This window comes from Marmota marmota, unplaced genomic scaffold, assembly GCF_001458135.2.
Source record: "Marmota marmota marmota unplaced genomic scaffold, marMar, whole genome shotgun sequence".
NCBI classification, from domain to species: domain Eukaryota; kingdom Metazoa; phylum Chordata; class Mammalia; order Rodentia; family Sciuridae; genus Marmota; species Marmota marmota.
The window spans coordinates 4957987-4974107 of NW_026000241.1; the positions used below are offsets into that span (position 1 = coordinate 4957987).

General features: G+C 39.5%; 2 pseudogenes; one reads left to right on the plus strand and one right to left on the minus strand.

Annotated features, from left to right (window-relative positions):
• The window catches only part of LOC107145036, a 12823-nt pseudogene extending 2817 nt beyond the window's left edge, over positions 1 to 10006 (plus strand).
• A 2684-nt stretch (positions 10007 to 12690) lies between these two features.
• Positions 12691 to 15663, minus strand: LOC107145037 (annotated as a pseudogene).
• Between the last annotated feature and the right edge of the window lie 458 nt (positions 15664 to 16121).

Genomic DNA, 16121 nt, shown 5'->3' on the forward strand with positions numbered 1-16121 from the left:
TTCTTTTTTTTTTTTTTTTTTGTATTGGGGATTGATCCCAGGGGTGCTTCACCACTGAGCTACGTCCCCATCCAATTTTGTTTTTATTTTGAGACAGGTTCTCACTAAGTTGCTGAGGTTGGCTTTGAACTTGAGATGCTCCTGCCTCAGCCTCTTGAGCCATTAATATATACCTTGCTTTTATTAATTACCTCTGGCCTTGAGCATTTTTCTTTAGTGTCCTTCATTTTTGTGAAATTGTTTATCTCTTTGTCCAACTTCTTGTTCTGTATAAATAGTATTGTTTTAAATTTAAAATTGATTTTTTATACTTGATATATAGAAAAATGATGGATTTTTGCATATTAAGCTCATGTGTGTGTTGCTACATTCCAGTATTAATTCCCAGAGTTTTTGCTGGTTCTTTGGGATTTTGTAGGTAGGTCATAATGGCATGTATGAAGAGTCATTTTTTATTTGTTTCTTCTCAGTCTGAATGCCTATCATTATTATTTCTTATGCTTTCTCTGTACCCATTGATTTGATCTTAGGATTTTGTTGTTTAGCTGCCGCAGTCCGGCTGCAGCAGAATAATCAGGGGGGTGACGAAGAACTTGTGTACGTTGATACAGCAGGAGTGGGAGCCGTTTATTGCAGGACAGGAGCAGTATTTATACATTCCACAGAGCTTATCTAATTAGCATAAACTAGATACATCAGTCAACCAACCAGGAATCTCTACACTTAATGGCTCGCTTTTGTTACTTCTCAAACCACTCCCTCTGACATTTTGCCAGGCACCATCCAGACTTGTTTACGAACTTTAACATTCCCCTGGCAAAATGCCAGGTGTTATTTTGACTTGTTTACAGACTCTAACATTTAGCCGGTTGAGGTGATCAATTACATGAGTTGACTTTTAAATGTTTGGTCGTTTTTAAATACTTATAGATTGTGGATCAAATGTAGATGCTTCATAGGATATATGAAGCACTGGGTTTGATTCTCAGCACTGCGTTTCAATAAATAAAATAAAGGTCCATCAACAACTAAATTATTTTTTGGAGGGGGGTTCTGGGCATTGAACACATGCCCTTATGCAAGGCAATCACTCTACCAGGTGAGCTACAATCCTAGCCCAACAACTAAATATTTTTTAAAAACTACTTATAATTCCTACTTGGTTTTATTGGATCATTCTGTGTGTTAAAAGATAGACATAATTTGCCATTATTCGTTCAATATTTTTTCTTTTTTCTTATTTATTTATTTATTTATTTTTCCAGTGCTGGGGATCAAAGCCAGAGCCGCACACATGCTAAGAAGATACTATACCACTGAGCTTGAAAATTCTTTCATCTTTATTCTTAGAAGCAGTTTGTCTTCTCTCCCCCTACTCTGTACTGGGATTGAAACTCAGGGCACTCTCACTGAGCTATGCTCCTTTCCTTTATTTATTTATTTTTGTTGTTTCTTATAATGTCTGTCTCATTTTGTTTCTTGGCACTGGGGACCTCATACATTATGAAGTAGTACTTTTGCATCTCTTACCTGGAAGACATTGTAATGATTGATGTGCTTAAATGTTAGAATAAGCCCAAAAGACAAGGTGGGCCTGGTTCTCCCTGTTTTTGAGTTGCTATTGTTTCAATTTGTGTAATGCATAGAGCCTTATTTACATTGTTTATCTTTTCTCATGTGAGTTTTTCTGGATTGTTTCTTTCCAGAAATTGTTTGACTTCTTCCAAGTTATTTTTCTGTGCTTTATTTAAAATTATCTTGCTCTTGTTCTGCCAGTTATCCAATGTGGTACACCAGACTGTTTAGTTGAGGTCTTTTTTATTTTCTAATATAAGCATTCCTTGTTGCAAATTTCTCCCTATGCACTGCTTTTTCTGTGTCTCACAAGAGACATGTTTGTTCATTTTCACATATTTTGAAATACTTAAATTCCTTTGATGTGTGGACTATTCAGCTATGTATTGTGTGATTTTTGGACATTTTCTAGCTATTTTATGCTATTGATGGCTGGTTTCTTTTCAGTATGGTCTGAAGGTGAGCAACTGATTTCTTGCTGAGACCCATGCAGCATCAACAAAGGATCTTAAGTTGGCAATGGGACATAGAGAAAAACACAGATACAAAGAGAACAGAGACATTTTTAAGCACAGCTGGGGCCAAGTTGGACACTGCCCTCTGATAGTGGAACAGTGACCCAGAAGTAGCTTGGCAAGTTGATTATGTAGGGTTTTCTAATCAGGAAGTTTAGCTATCAGGGCACTGTAAATTGTTCAAGGCTTGTGAGTTATTAAGAGGCTTCTTTGTGCACTAAAAAGTTATAAGCTAGAAACTCTTTGCAGCTATCCTGATGTGCCCAGAAAATGCACTGTACTGGAACATTTGATAACTGTTAGCATCAGAGCCAAGTTTCAAGGCTGTTGACATGCATGCGTTTTGGCAAGGAATGTTTCCCAGGCTTGGCTTTTACCAGCCACACAGGATAAGAAATGACCGGGGCTTGGCCATTCTCCACAATTTGTGTTCCTTTGGTTTGTTAAGGTGTGTCTTGTAACATGGTCCATGTTGGTAAAGATTCTGTATTGTGGTAGAGCAAAATGGGAACTTTGGCAGTTTAGGAGCTGACAGGCTGTGGTTTTGCCTGTGGGCACACAGAAACTGTCTTACTGACATTTAAACATAGAGGCATGAGGTGGTTAACAGGTACCTGTAAATCATAACTGCAGTAACTAAAGCAGTAAACCAAGCAACAGGGACAGAACAATCCTATTTTAGGTTTAATGCAGTAAAAGTCCCTAAGCAGTAAGAGCTAAGAGTCCCTGGGATATTGACAAGCTTGCATCCATATAAAAAATGTAGAATGCACCTTCCAGTAGGATTGCACCAAATCCCTTGCCTTAATGTGCCCCAAATGTACTTATGTAAAAAGTAAAAGCCCTGCTGTGCTCAGGGCTCAGACTTTGGGAATTATCCCTCTGGGCTGTGGCAACAGGAACAATGTATTGCTTCCAGATCTCAGTGTCCTGAACCTCATTTCCCACTATAGTGTGATCTTGACAAGAATTTGTACTGAGGCTTGGGATGGGGTGTAGTGGTAGACACACATAGCTAGTATTTGCAAAGCCTTGGATTCAATCTCCAACACTACAAAAGGAACAGGCAGAAGAACGTGCACTCCATAGTGGTTCTACCTGAGCAGATGTCTCTAGTTGATGTCTGATGCTGTTGATTTCAACTATTCCAGTACTGATTTTCTGACTTCTTGATCTGTCCCTTGCTGATAGAGATGAGTTGAAATCTGAAGGTACAATTGTGATCTGTGATTTTCCCTTCAGTTCCATGTTTTGCCTCATGTTTAGGAGTATATATATATTAAGGATTGTTATGTTTTCTTAGAGAATCAACTGTTCTATCATTATTTAGTCCCTTTATTCCTTATTTTGTTTGAGATACAACTTGATTAGTACAGCATTAAGAGAACTTTTAAAGTTATTTTTGGATCAATACAAGAATGGGCATAACTTTATCATTAATTCATCTATGTTTTCATATTGATCTATTTTGAAAATATCTATATATTGTTAATAGATAAAAATGGAATTTATTTGTAATTTCGAACATGGTGCTTTCAGTCAGATGTCATGGGGCATACCTGTAATCCATCCACTTGAATGGCTTAGGAGGAAGATAGCAAATCCAAGACCAACCTATGCACCTTGGACCCTGTCTCAAAATAAAAATTTAAAAATGGCTTGGGGATGTAACTTACAACTGAATGTTCCTGGTTTCAACCCATGTAAACACCTCTCCCCCCGCCTCTCTTTCTCTCTCCCCCTCCCCACCTTCCTCCATCTCTCTCTGACACACATACACACACACACACACACAATGTATCCTTTTTTGTGCATGTGTGAGATGGTAGGCATTGAACCTAGGGCCTTGTGCATGTGAAGCAAGCACTCCAGCAACTGACCTATATCCCCAGCCTTTAACCATTGTTGAATGGCTAAATTGAGCTAATTACCAAATACATTGCTTCACATACATTTTTTTGTGGGGGGGATGAGGGAACTGTAAACATACTTCTCTAATGATTACTCACAATACTAGATTTCTTGAATTTATTTCTCATATATAAGAAACGTTTTGACTCTTGACCTGATGTCTTGATAGTTAAAACTTTTTTTTTCATAAAGTGCACAAGGGTGGATCTTGTTTTCTACCAGTCTGTCTGTAGAGCATTCACATTTAAAGTGATTATTGATATGGTTGGGTTAATATATACCATATTTGTAAACTACTTTCTGTTCGTTTTGTATCTCTGTTCCTACATCTTTTTGCTTCTCCCTAAAGAACTTCTTTCCAAAAGGTAGACAAGGAGACACACTGGTAAAACAGTCTCTAAATTTTTTTCTTGTTCTTCTTCAAGAAATTTCAATCATTTAACTTCATCTTAACTGATTCTTTGTTCTCTTTGCTCCAGTATGCCATGGAACACCTATAATGATGGTTTCATATAATTATTTTAATTGGAACCTGCAATTTACTCTATGGTCTTTTTTGTTTGGTTGGTTGCTTTTTTGTTTGGTGGGACTGAGGATTGAAGCTTCATCATAGAGCTATACCCCCAGCCCTTCTTCATGTTTTGTTTAGAGTTACAGTGTTGCTGAGTTGCCAAGGCTGGCCTTGAATTTATGATCCTTCTGCCTTAGTCTGCTGACTCAGTGGGATTACAGGAGTGCACCACTTGCCCAGTGAATGTCTTTGTCTTCCAAATTGTGTGGCTTCGAAACTTGAAATTACAGTGTCAGTGATATGCATCAATTTATCCTCCATTTATGTATAAACCTCTGTTGTTTTGCTATGATCTTCAATATTTATATGTATTTGGCTTTTTCCTCAAACAAGGACACAGCTCTCTTTTTGGTGTTTTATATTGAGTTAAAATGTTTACTTTATGTAAACAAAATAAATGTATTCATTTATTTTTGTTCTGCATTTCAATCTTATGTCTATGTTCATGGTGGTGTTAGTGGGGACTGAACCCAAGGCTTTTCACATACTAGGCAACTGCTCTCACACTGGCCTAACATAACATCTCCAGCCCTTTTTCTTTTTGGGTGGGGATATCAGGGATTGAACTCAGGGGCAGTCAACTCTGAGCCACATCCCCAGCCCTATTTTATATTTTATTTAGAGACAGGGTCTCACTGAGTTGCTTAGGGCCTTGCTGAGTTGCTGAGGCTGGCTTTGAACTAGCGATCCTCCTGCCTCAGCCTCCCAAGCCGCTGGGATTACAGATTTGTATGACTGTTCTTGCCCTGCTTTCATATTAATTTTGAAACAGGGTCTCCCAGTGTGCCCAGGCTTCTCTGGAATTTGGGCTCCTCTTGCCTCAGCCTCCCAAGTAGCTGTGATTACAGGTGTGTGCCACAAAGCCTTGGAGCACGCTGTCCTTTTTCATGCCATGTATTGCAAAAATTTTTGTATTTTGTACGTTGTTGTCTTTTACCTTCCTCTATTTTCATAGATGTAAATTGTTCCACTTATTTTTTAGGAAATATTACTTTTTAAATTTGGAAACACTGTTTTCTATGTTTAAAAGGTATTTGTGGCTTCTCAAACTATTCCAGTATTGTTTTTCTGGTTTTACTGTGTAATCTGTATTTCATCCTTGGAGTAGAGGGGAACACATTGCCTGTCCAGGTAAATAGATAACTTTTTGTCCCTGTCTCAACTATAGAGAGAATGAGGTGTCTGCCACAGTTGTGCAACGCCTGCTGTGTCATGAATCAGTTCTCTGTTCACATGTTGGATGACTGACTGTTCTTTTCTTTTTCAAGATCTGTTAGGTAATCTTTCTGTTAATAGTGTAGTCTTCCAAATTGTGTGGCTTCAAAATATTTTATGTATATTAGCCAAATGATCAGTTTCTTATTCTAATGAGTTTAAATGTTGTTAGACATTAAGTACACCTAGAGGATTTGATAAGCTGGTTTTTTTCCTGTTTTCTTTCCACTTTTTTTTTTTTCCTTCGGTTTGGGTAATGATTGCTACAGGCCCTAAAGCACTGAGCAATATCCTTACCCTTTGAAAAAAATCTATTCATTTTATTTATTTTTAATTATTTAAGACAGGGTCTTGGTAAGTCCAAGTTGCTGGGATTATACATGTATGCCACTGCAGCAGGCATGAACTGTTTTTGGTTGTCCTAATAAAAGTCTTGTTATTGACATTTTGCAATTTTATACATTCATTTACTAGTTAGATCTTGGTGACAGTGAAATCTTTCTAAGAACATGTACACTTTTCCCCGTATTTTATTCTGCTCTGAAATTCTCCAACCAAAACTTTAGTGATTACCTATTAGTCTACTGAATTATAATTCATGAGTCTTATTTAGTATTTAATTCTGACTGACATACAGAACCTAAGGTACAGGCTTTCAGTTGTGGTCCCTTTGTACAATCCCAAGGATGTACTGGATTCCCTAAATAATGAGTTGTAAAAAGAGGTTTCAAATTTGATCTGACATACCAGTCCACTAGAGATTCATCATCCAGAGTGTGTTTTGAGAACTGATGAGATGGACAACCTCTGTCAAGCATACAGAATATTGAAAACATGTAGAGGACCAACAGGACTTCCTGGCTGCATTTTGTTGGGACAACCTGCTTGGGAACCCCAAATCCCTCCTGCAGTTAAGCTGGTGAAGTCCATCCCAACAGTAGTTCCAGAGAGCAACATAGATCAAAGTTTGTTCCCAAGTATTTCTAAGAATATGCTGTCTCAGGACAGCTACTGTTATTATGTGCAGTACATGTTGGACTTTGATGTGAGAGGTACTGGAGACCATTGTACAAAGAGAATTGGAGAGACCCAGCAGCACAGCCAGTGTTCCTGTTCTCCTTGTTTCTCTACCAGTAGGTGCAATTCAGCACCAGAATTGCTGTGTGAGAAGATGTGAGCCTGGCTGGAGAGTAAGAGTGTGATACCAGGTGATGGAGTATTGGGAGGACATAATATCATGTGAAATTCTCACACAGTGAGTGCAGGTCTCCAGTGCTGTGTGTGTAACCTTCCTCCTGGGAATATCTGGGATGTTTTAGGAGTCAGTGACCTTTGAGGATGTGGCTGTGAACTTCTCCCTAGAAGAGTGGGCTCTGCTGGATCCTTCCCAGAAGATGCTCTTCAGAGATGTGATGCAGGAAACCTTCTGGAACCTGACCATTCTAGGTAAGGGTGACATTTTTTCCCTCACTTTGTCAATCAGAGAACTGTTATTACTTGCTTATGAGTTCTGTTTCATGATCTGGAATATGGAAAACCCACATGCTATACTAGCATGGTGACATTATACAACAGATCTGCAAGACTCTGATAGTTTTTTCTGTAATGTTGAAATAAGTCATAATGTTTCTGGGTCTGCATTTTAGGAAAACAATGGAAAAATCAGGCCATTGATGATCACTACAGTTCCAAGGGAAATCTAGGTAATTGAACTCACAAGTGAAGGCAATGTTCCTCACAAATCTGGGAGTAACTTATAAAAAAAAATCATAAAAAGAAGGAAATGATACATGCCAAGGTTCAAATTAATTTAATCTCCATTTTCTTATAACAGTCCATATAGGTTGAGCATGCATAATTGGAATGTTAAAAATCCAAAATGTTCCATTGCAGGCAGCATCTGGAACAGACTTGATGTCATAAGTGACACTTTCTGGTAGTTTATCGTACACAGACTGTTTTCCATACACAATTTATTAGAATTGTATGAAATTACCTTCAGGTAGGACCCATTTTGAAAATATTTTACTGTGTATATGCAGATATCACAAATCCAATCTGAGTTTTGTCCCATGCTTTTCACATAAGTAGTAGCCAGTTATATTCACAAGTGATAAACATCTTCAGGGTTAATAAAATCTTAACTTGACAGGATTATTTAGAAACCTGAACTTGGTGGTGGTGCAGACTTCTAATCCCAACAACTTGGAAAGCTGAGGGAGAAGAATCACAAGTGGAATGCTAGCCTCAACACTTTAGTGAGGCTCTGAGCAACTTACTAAGATGCTGTCTCAAAAAAATTTTTTTTCAAAGGACTGAAATGTAGCTCAGTAGTAAAGCTTACACAGCATAAAGCCAATTCTTCTGCTAAATCATTAATATTACAAATACTTAGTAATGTTATTTTCATTCTTTGCAGAATTCAAGTGTTAGAGAGATTCTATGAACAGAAAAAAGATGGTCAATGTGGAGAGGTCCTCAGCCACATCATAGATCCTCTTGAAAACAAGATACGTTCTTCTGGAGTAAAACCAAGTGAACATCATGTGTGTGAAGAAGTCACCATTGCTGATCCATCCCTAGTTGTGCCCCTGACAGCTCACACTGGACACAAAGCACATGAGTATCAGGAACATGGAGAGAAGCCATATGAATATAAGGAAGATGGGAAAGCCTTGCATGATCCCCAACATTTCCAGAAGCATGAAAGAACTCACACAGGAGAGAAACCCAATGTGTGTAAGCACTGTGGAAAAGCTTTGCGTTGTCTCAAATCTCTTAAAAGACATGAAAGAAATCACATAAGTGAGAAACCCCATGTGTGTAAGCACTGTGGAAAAGCCTTTCGTTCTTCCAGCTACATTAAAATTCATGAACGAATTCACAGTGGAGAGAGACCATACAATTGCAAACAGTGTGGAAAAGCCTATCGTTTTTACTATGACCTTCAAATTCATGAACGAAATCACAGTGGAAAGAAACCCTATGTGTGTAAGCAATGCGGAAAAGGCTTTAGTTCTTCAAGCCGCATGAAAGTACATGAACAAATTCACAACAGAGAGAAATCCTGTGTGTGTAAGCAATGTGGGAAAGGCTTTAGTACTTCTAGATACATGAAAAGACATGAACTAATTCACAGTGGAGAGAAACCCTATACATGTAAAAAATGTGGGAAAGCTTTTCATTTACATAGATCCCTTCAAATGCATGAGATAACACACAATGGACAGAAACCCTATGTATGTAAGCAATGTGGAAAAGGTTTTCTTTCCTCCAGCTCCATTATCAAACATGAACGAAATCACAGTGAACAGAAACCCTATACATGTAATCAGTGTGGGAAAGGTTTTCCATTTCTCAGTTCCCTTCACATGCATGAACTAATTCACAGTGGAGAGAAGCCCTATACATGTGGACAATGTGGGAGAGCTTTCACTCATTCCTATGCCATCAGAAGACATGAAAAAACTCACACTGGAGAAAAACCCTTTGTATGTAAGCAATGTGGAAAAGGCTTTAGTTCTTCCAGCTCCGTTAGAATACATGAGCGAATTCACAGTGGAGAGAAACCTTATACATGTGAGCAATGTGGGAAAGCCTTCAGTCATTCCTATGCCATCAGAAGACATGAAAAAACTCACACTGGAGAAAAACCCTTCATGTGTAAGCAATGTGGAAAAGGCTTTAGTTCTTCCAGCTCTGTTAGAATACATGAGCAAATTCACAGTGGAGAGAAACCTTATACATGTGAACAATGTGGAAAAGCCTTTAGTTCTTCCAACGCAATGAGAAAACATGAAAAAAATTCACACTAGAGACAAACCTTACATATGTAAGCAATGTGGAAAAGGCTTTAGTTCTTCCAGCTCCATTAGAATACATGAGCAAATTCATACTGGAGAGAAAATCTATGCCTGCAAACATTGTGGGAAAGCTTTCATTCACTCCTATTTAGTCAGAAGACATGAAGTAATTCACACTGCAGAAAGACCCTACATGTGCAAGCAATGTGGCGAATCCTACAGTGATCCCCATACCCTAAGACAACATCGAAGAATTCACAGTGCCATGAAAACATGCATGTGAGCAGTGCAGGAAAGCCTTCAGTCATTCCTCCACCCTTAAAATACATGACAGAATGCACACTGGAGAGAAACCCTGTGTGTGTGTGTGTAAAGAATGCAGAGAAGCCTTCACTCCATCCAGGTACCTTCTTAAACATCAAGGAACTCACACTTGAGAGAAACTCCATGAGTATAAACTATGTGAGAAAGCCTTTCCTGGTTACAGTTCCCTTTCATACCATGAAAACATTCACAGTTAGGAGGAACCTTAATGATGTCAGCAATGTGGGAAAGCCTTTATTCTCAGGTTCTTTCAAGTACATAAAACAGCACACTGGAGAGTAACCCTGAATACAGAAAAAATGAGAAGTCTTTATTATCACATGAACTTGTGAGCAAACATAATAATGCAGCTGCAGTAACTTGTATTTTTGCGATAGATATGGGGACACTTGTTGCCATCTTGGTTCAGTGGGCCCATATAAATGAGCACGGTATGCAGTGGAACCTGCAATAGAAGACCTGTGAAATGATCTCTCTTTAGTTCATATGTAAGAAATCACAGTGGATGAAAACCCTGTGAATGTCTGTAATCCCAGTGACTTGGGCAGCTGAGATAGGAGGATTGGGAGTTCAGATCCAGACTCAGCAATTTAGTGAGGCCCTAAGCAACTCAGTGGGATCCTGTCTCTAATAAAATGTAAAAAAGGGCTAGGGATGTGGCTGGGTGGCTAAGCGCCCCTGGGTTCAACCCCTGGTACCAGAAACCAAACAACAAACCCTGTGAGGGAAAAATTCTTAGAAAAGAGGTGACAGTTGCACATAGTTTCAGAGGAGTATGAAAATTCCTCATATAGCAGAATCCTTTTTTAAAAAAATATTTTTTTAGTTGTACATGGACACAGTATCTTTATTTATTTTTTATGTGGTGCTGAGGATCAAACCCAGGGCCTCATACTTGCAAGGCAGGTGCTCTGCCACTGAGCTACAGCTCCAGACCCATAGTAGAATCCTATACATGCAATTAATATGAAGAGCATGGTGTAAAGAAATTTGATTAGAAGTTTCCAGAAAATGTAGTACTTGGAGGAAATGTCCCAAAACTTATATTGTGTTCACCAGTAATTCATTTTTAAAGTAGATCTCTGCATTGTGTGTTTCTGATTTGTATTCTTGAAAATAAAGATTGAGGTGAAACACTTGTGCAAGTTTTGTTTAGGCTGTGCTATCTGAATTTCCTAAGTAGTGTATTCTTAATCAAATCAGGTAGTGAACCCTCTAACACTTTGAACCATGTTGGATCAAAAGCAAATTGAATTTTATTTCTAATATGCAATTAGTCTTAGTTTGTATGTTGTTTTTCAATATTTGTGGCTAACAGGCCACTGAAGAATGAGTCTTTGTTCATTGTTGCCAACATCCTACTGACCTCACATGATGGGTTATGTGTACCCCCTTATTTATATATACATACACATACGTGTACATGTATACATGTGTATGTTTCTTTTCAGGGGAAAAATGACATTTTTACATGGATTTTATATTTTTCACAGTGTGATGGCATATTTTTCCATCTTATTGCTGCATCATAATTACACATAATGGTGAAATTCATTTATACATATTTGTTCATGCCCATGATATGACAGTAGATGTATATTTTCAAATCAGATTTCTGTGCATACATTTTTAGTGTTTGTTAAATGTTTCAAACAAATTATAGATTAACACATATTAGCTTTTTCTTTTAAAAATTTTTATTGGAAACATTGAAAATATTGTGATGAGTACAAGTTTTTGTAATACAGATCAGCAACTGAGAAGAATGAAATTCTTTTTCAGTGGGATAGCGATTCTCTGTAATTGGAAATTCACGCTAGACTTCCCTATCAAATTAATTACAGTTATCATCTCTACAACATTTTTTTAAAATATTTATTTTTTAGGTGTAGATAGACACAACAAATGCCTTTATTTTTATGTGGTGCTGAGGATCGTACCCAGGTCCCGCCCGTGCTGGGCGAGTGCTCTACCGCTGAGCCACAATCCCAGCCCACATTTCTTTTTTTTATATTTATTTTTTAATTTTAGACATATCTTTATTTCATTTATTTGTTTTTTTGTGGTACTGAGTATGGAACCCAGGGCCTCGCACGTACTAAGCAAGCACTCTGCTGCTGAGCCACGACCCCAGCCCTCTACAACATTTCTTACAGCTAAGTCCAAGAAAATCAAATTGCTGTGTCAGGCCTGCAGACTAGTTCAGGACTCAAAGAGACCTTTTCCTTTCTTTTACAGTTCTGGGCATTGAACCCAGGGCCTCACACTTTCTAAGTAAGTGCTCTACTGTTGTGCTGTATCCCCAGCTCCATTTATTTTATTTTGATAAAGAGTCTAAGTTGGTCTAAGTACAAGGACAATGAAATATGAGGAAGGATAGCACATGAATATATAAAGAGCCGAATTTCCAGATTTCCCTCTCTCCATGCTTAGTACATCCTGTGCCTTTGTTTCCTCTGCAAGAATGCTGTTCTAACACTGCTTGGGGTGGTTGTGGAGGTACACACCTGTAATCCCAGCAACTCAGGATGCTGAGGCAGTAGGATCCCAAGTTCAGGGTCGGTCTCAGCAACTTATAAGGCCCTAAGTAACTTAGTGAGATTCTGTCTAAAAAGAATCTCAATGGTAAAGTGTCTCTGGGTTCTATCCCCAGTGCCAAAAGAAGAAGAAAAAAGAAAACCTGCCTGGGAATCTCTTTGTCCTTCAAAATCGTCTAGGGAAAATGCCACTTCTTCTGTGAGCCTAGTCAGTTTCACGATCTTGTGCTTTATATTCCTTTTTTTTTTTTAATCTCCAAAAAAAAGTTTATTAGCATGATTAAAAACATTTTCTTGAATAACAGAGTTTCTAAACATGAAAGAATATCAGTGGCTATACCTTACAAGTAATATTTGGAATTCAATGGACAATTTTATTACCAGTCTTCATTTTATTAAAAACGATCCATTTATTGGCTCCATGAAGTCATGACTATTGCTTTGTCTGGGAGTGAGTCCCAACTGCAATTAAATATAAAAAATATCTTCCATCATAACTGGAGTGTGACCTGCATTGAAGAACAGCTCTAACTGAGTAAAGAGTTGATAAAAATCCAGAGTTGGGTTTTTGTTGTTTAAAAACATTCCTTTTACACACTACAAAGAAATAATTAGTATTTTGGCTTTTTAAATTCCTACATACTGTTTAGAATGGCTTTCCCCAAAGGTCCTCCCATTACATAACTGTGAACCCTCTTCTGAAGGATAGATCCTGGGGCAGATTCTGCAGACTCTGGCCTCCGCCATTCTGTACTGGTTTGAGAACAAAGTAGTCATCCAGAACATAGTAGTTGTTATACATGTCACCTTTGCACAGGTATGGCAGTCTGGTGAAATCTTCGATAATAAAACCAGCTTTTCTGAACACCTCAGGCAGGCTGTTCACTTGTTCTTCCCAATTCTGTCCCTTGATTTCCAACATTTTTGATGGTTTCTCCCACTTGCCGCCATTTTCCACATAGGGATGAAAAGGAAGGACAAGGGCAAGAATGACTCTGCCTCTAGTTGGTCCAAGACACTTCTGATATCTTTTAACAAAGTCAGGGGCTGATCACAGTGGTCCAGCAATTCCAGCAGTTGATGACATATACTGAAACCCCTGTTCTGCCATTCATTGATTCCAAGCACTCTGCATTTCTTCTCCTGAAGTTGCCATATCATAGTTTCAGGGAGTTCAGTGGCATAGATTTCTTCAAAATGAGGGCTCATGATTTTTGTGACTTCTCCATCTCCAGCACCTAAATCAGAAAGTCTGTGGGTTTTCCAGTCTGGATTGATTTTAAGCAGTCTCTGAAACTGATCTGGTGAGAATGCAAACATTGAACCTCTTCCTAGCAACCCACTGACAGATGTTCTAGACATCAACAGGCTCAAAACGGATGACACAAAAGAATGATGTAATTGGATAAATAGCCAGCCAGATTTCTCAATGCTGCTGTTAAGAAGATCTGTGTTCCTTGATCAGGGTGACTCTGAACGAAGACAGCCTGGAGTCATTCACACGGCCTCTCTGTCGCACACACCCCCCACCCCCTGGTGGTTGTCCTTCCTGCCGCCCGGGAGGCAGGACAGGGAGCGGGACAGCGGTCTCCGCAGCGTCCTCACCCTCCGCGCCAGCCGCTCGGACCCCGGCTCAGGCTCAGCCAGCCCACCACAGGCTCATGGGGGCCGCGGCCGCTCGCCCTGACCACCGCCCGGATGACCGCCCGCGCCGGGGAGGAGGAGGAGGAGGTGCTGCAGCCTCCAGCCACTACCGCAGCCTCCAGCCACTACCGCCGCCGCCCTGGCTCGAGCCACCACGTCCATCCAGCCCCTTCAGGGCCGAGGCTTGTGCTTTATATTCTCATAACATCTTGTCCTCTTTTTCTTCACAGAGTCAGCACATGTGTCTTTCATGACCACTTGATATGGAAACGTTCTAGGTGCTGAGAGTCAGCAATGATCAAAAACAAAGTATTGTGCTGCTCTCAGGTTCTCATGGTTGTTTAGGAAACTCTTATATTCCCGGTTGACACAGTGGTCAAGAGTATGTTAAGGGAAGCCAGGGTTCTTCCAGAAACCTGTAGTGGAAGGCCTAGAAGGTGTCTGGAAGTGGTGAAGAGTGAAGTCAGACCTGCAGCATGCTCAATTGTGATGCAGTTGAGGCGTGGCTTTCCAGGTGAAAGGAACAGTAAGTGTAAAGGCTCAGAGTGACAGAGGCATGGTGTGTTCAGGCATGGTGTTGTGTCTGCTGACCCCTGGCCACTGTGAATGGCTGAGGGAGTTTGGGGACATGAAGGCAGACAGGTGGGAGGACAAGGGAATGCAAGATTAGGAAAGCCATTTGAAGAATTTGTTCCTAGGGCAATTCCAAATAGTTTAGAACAAGCTGCATGATCTTCCACGGAGTCAATATATTCATAGATATTTCAGTCATTTTCATTTAGGGTTCCCATGGATCTCTAGTACACATCCACACAAGATGATTTTTATGGATTCTTTTGTGTCTACACTTAGGGGTATAATTTTGGGGACATAGAGATGGCTTCCATCAGCTTGAATAGATACTGCCAAACAGTTTTCCAAAATGTTTGTAACAATGTCTTGGTTTTATGCATACCCTATGAACAGATTCTGTGAGTTTTCTTTGCTGATATGACATCAGATTGTGGAGGATAAGGGTGGGGTTCAGAGACTAAGGGAAGGTGGAGGATGGTTCTTGGAGTGGGGTGGGATAAGTGGTCAGATTTGGGACTAACTCCATGGGTGGAATAGACAATCTTACATTTTTCACCCAGGGAGAGAGGAAACAAATTGTTTTTATTCATGAAACTTCTGATACCAAATATGGAGGCTCTTTGCACACCTATGACCAGTTCTTCAACTCTAGAAACCAAGTAATGTTCAACTCCATTGATTCTGACATAACCTGAGGTAAGTGTCTCACTCCACAGGATTAAGGGTGCAGTCCCCCAAGATGGCCCTTACATCAGATGCCAGTCAAAATATTGGGTGTGCAAGGTACCCATCTTTTTTTTTTAACAACTTTGCTACCAAGTCAAGTTCCCACAGTCTCTCCATCCATTTATATTTTCTTGTATGCTGATGACTCACAGGACTCCAGAGACCACATTACTTACTATTACTTTATTATGAAGGTACAACCCAAGAACGCCAAATGGAAGAGGTACATAAGGTTGAGGTATGGGGTAAGGGGCTGTTGGACCTTCCATGTCCCAACTGGAGGACCCACAGCACCTCCCTGTGTTCATGACCTCAGAATTTCTCCACACCTGTTGCTTATGATTTTTCATGTAGGTTTCTGGAATGTTCACATGATTGATTAGTTCATTGGCCCTTCATGATTTACTCAATCTCTATACCTACTTCCTGCCAAGAGGCCCAAGGGGTAGGTTTCCACATTTCAACCTTTTTGTCAATTACAAAAAAGAAGTATTTTTAAAAATGTTCATCAGTAATCATGTTTGGGTCTTTCTGGGTGCCAGAATCTACTTAGGGGTCCCCAGCAGTCATCTCATTTGCATGCAAAAGAAAGTATTTTCATTTCAAAGATTCTAAGAGTCTTAGAAGCTTTGGGGTCAGATACCCTAGACTACCCCAAGAATGTAGTTTTCCATGTGCCTTCAATAAAGAGGTGACTGGGCAGGTTATGAAAAATCACAAGACACAA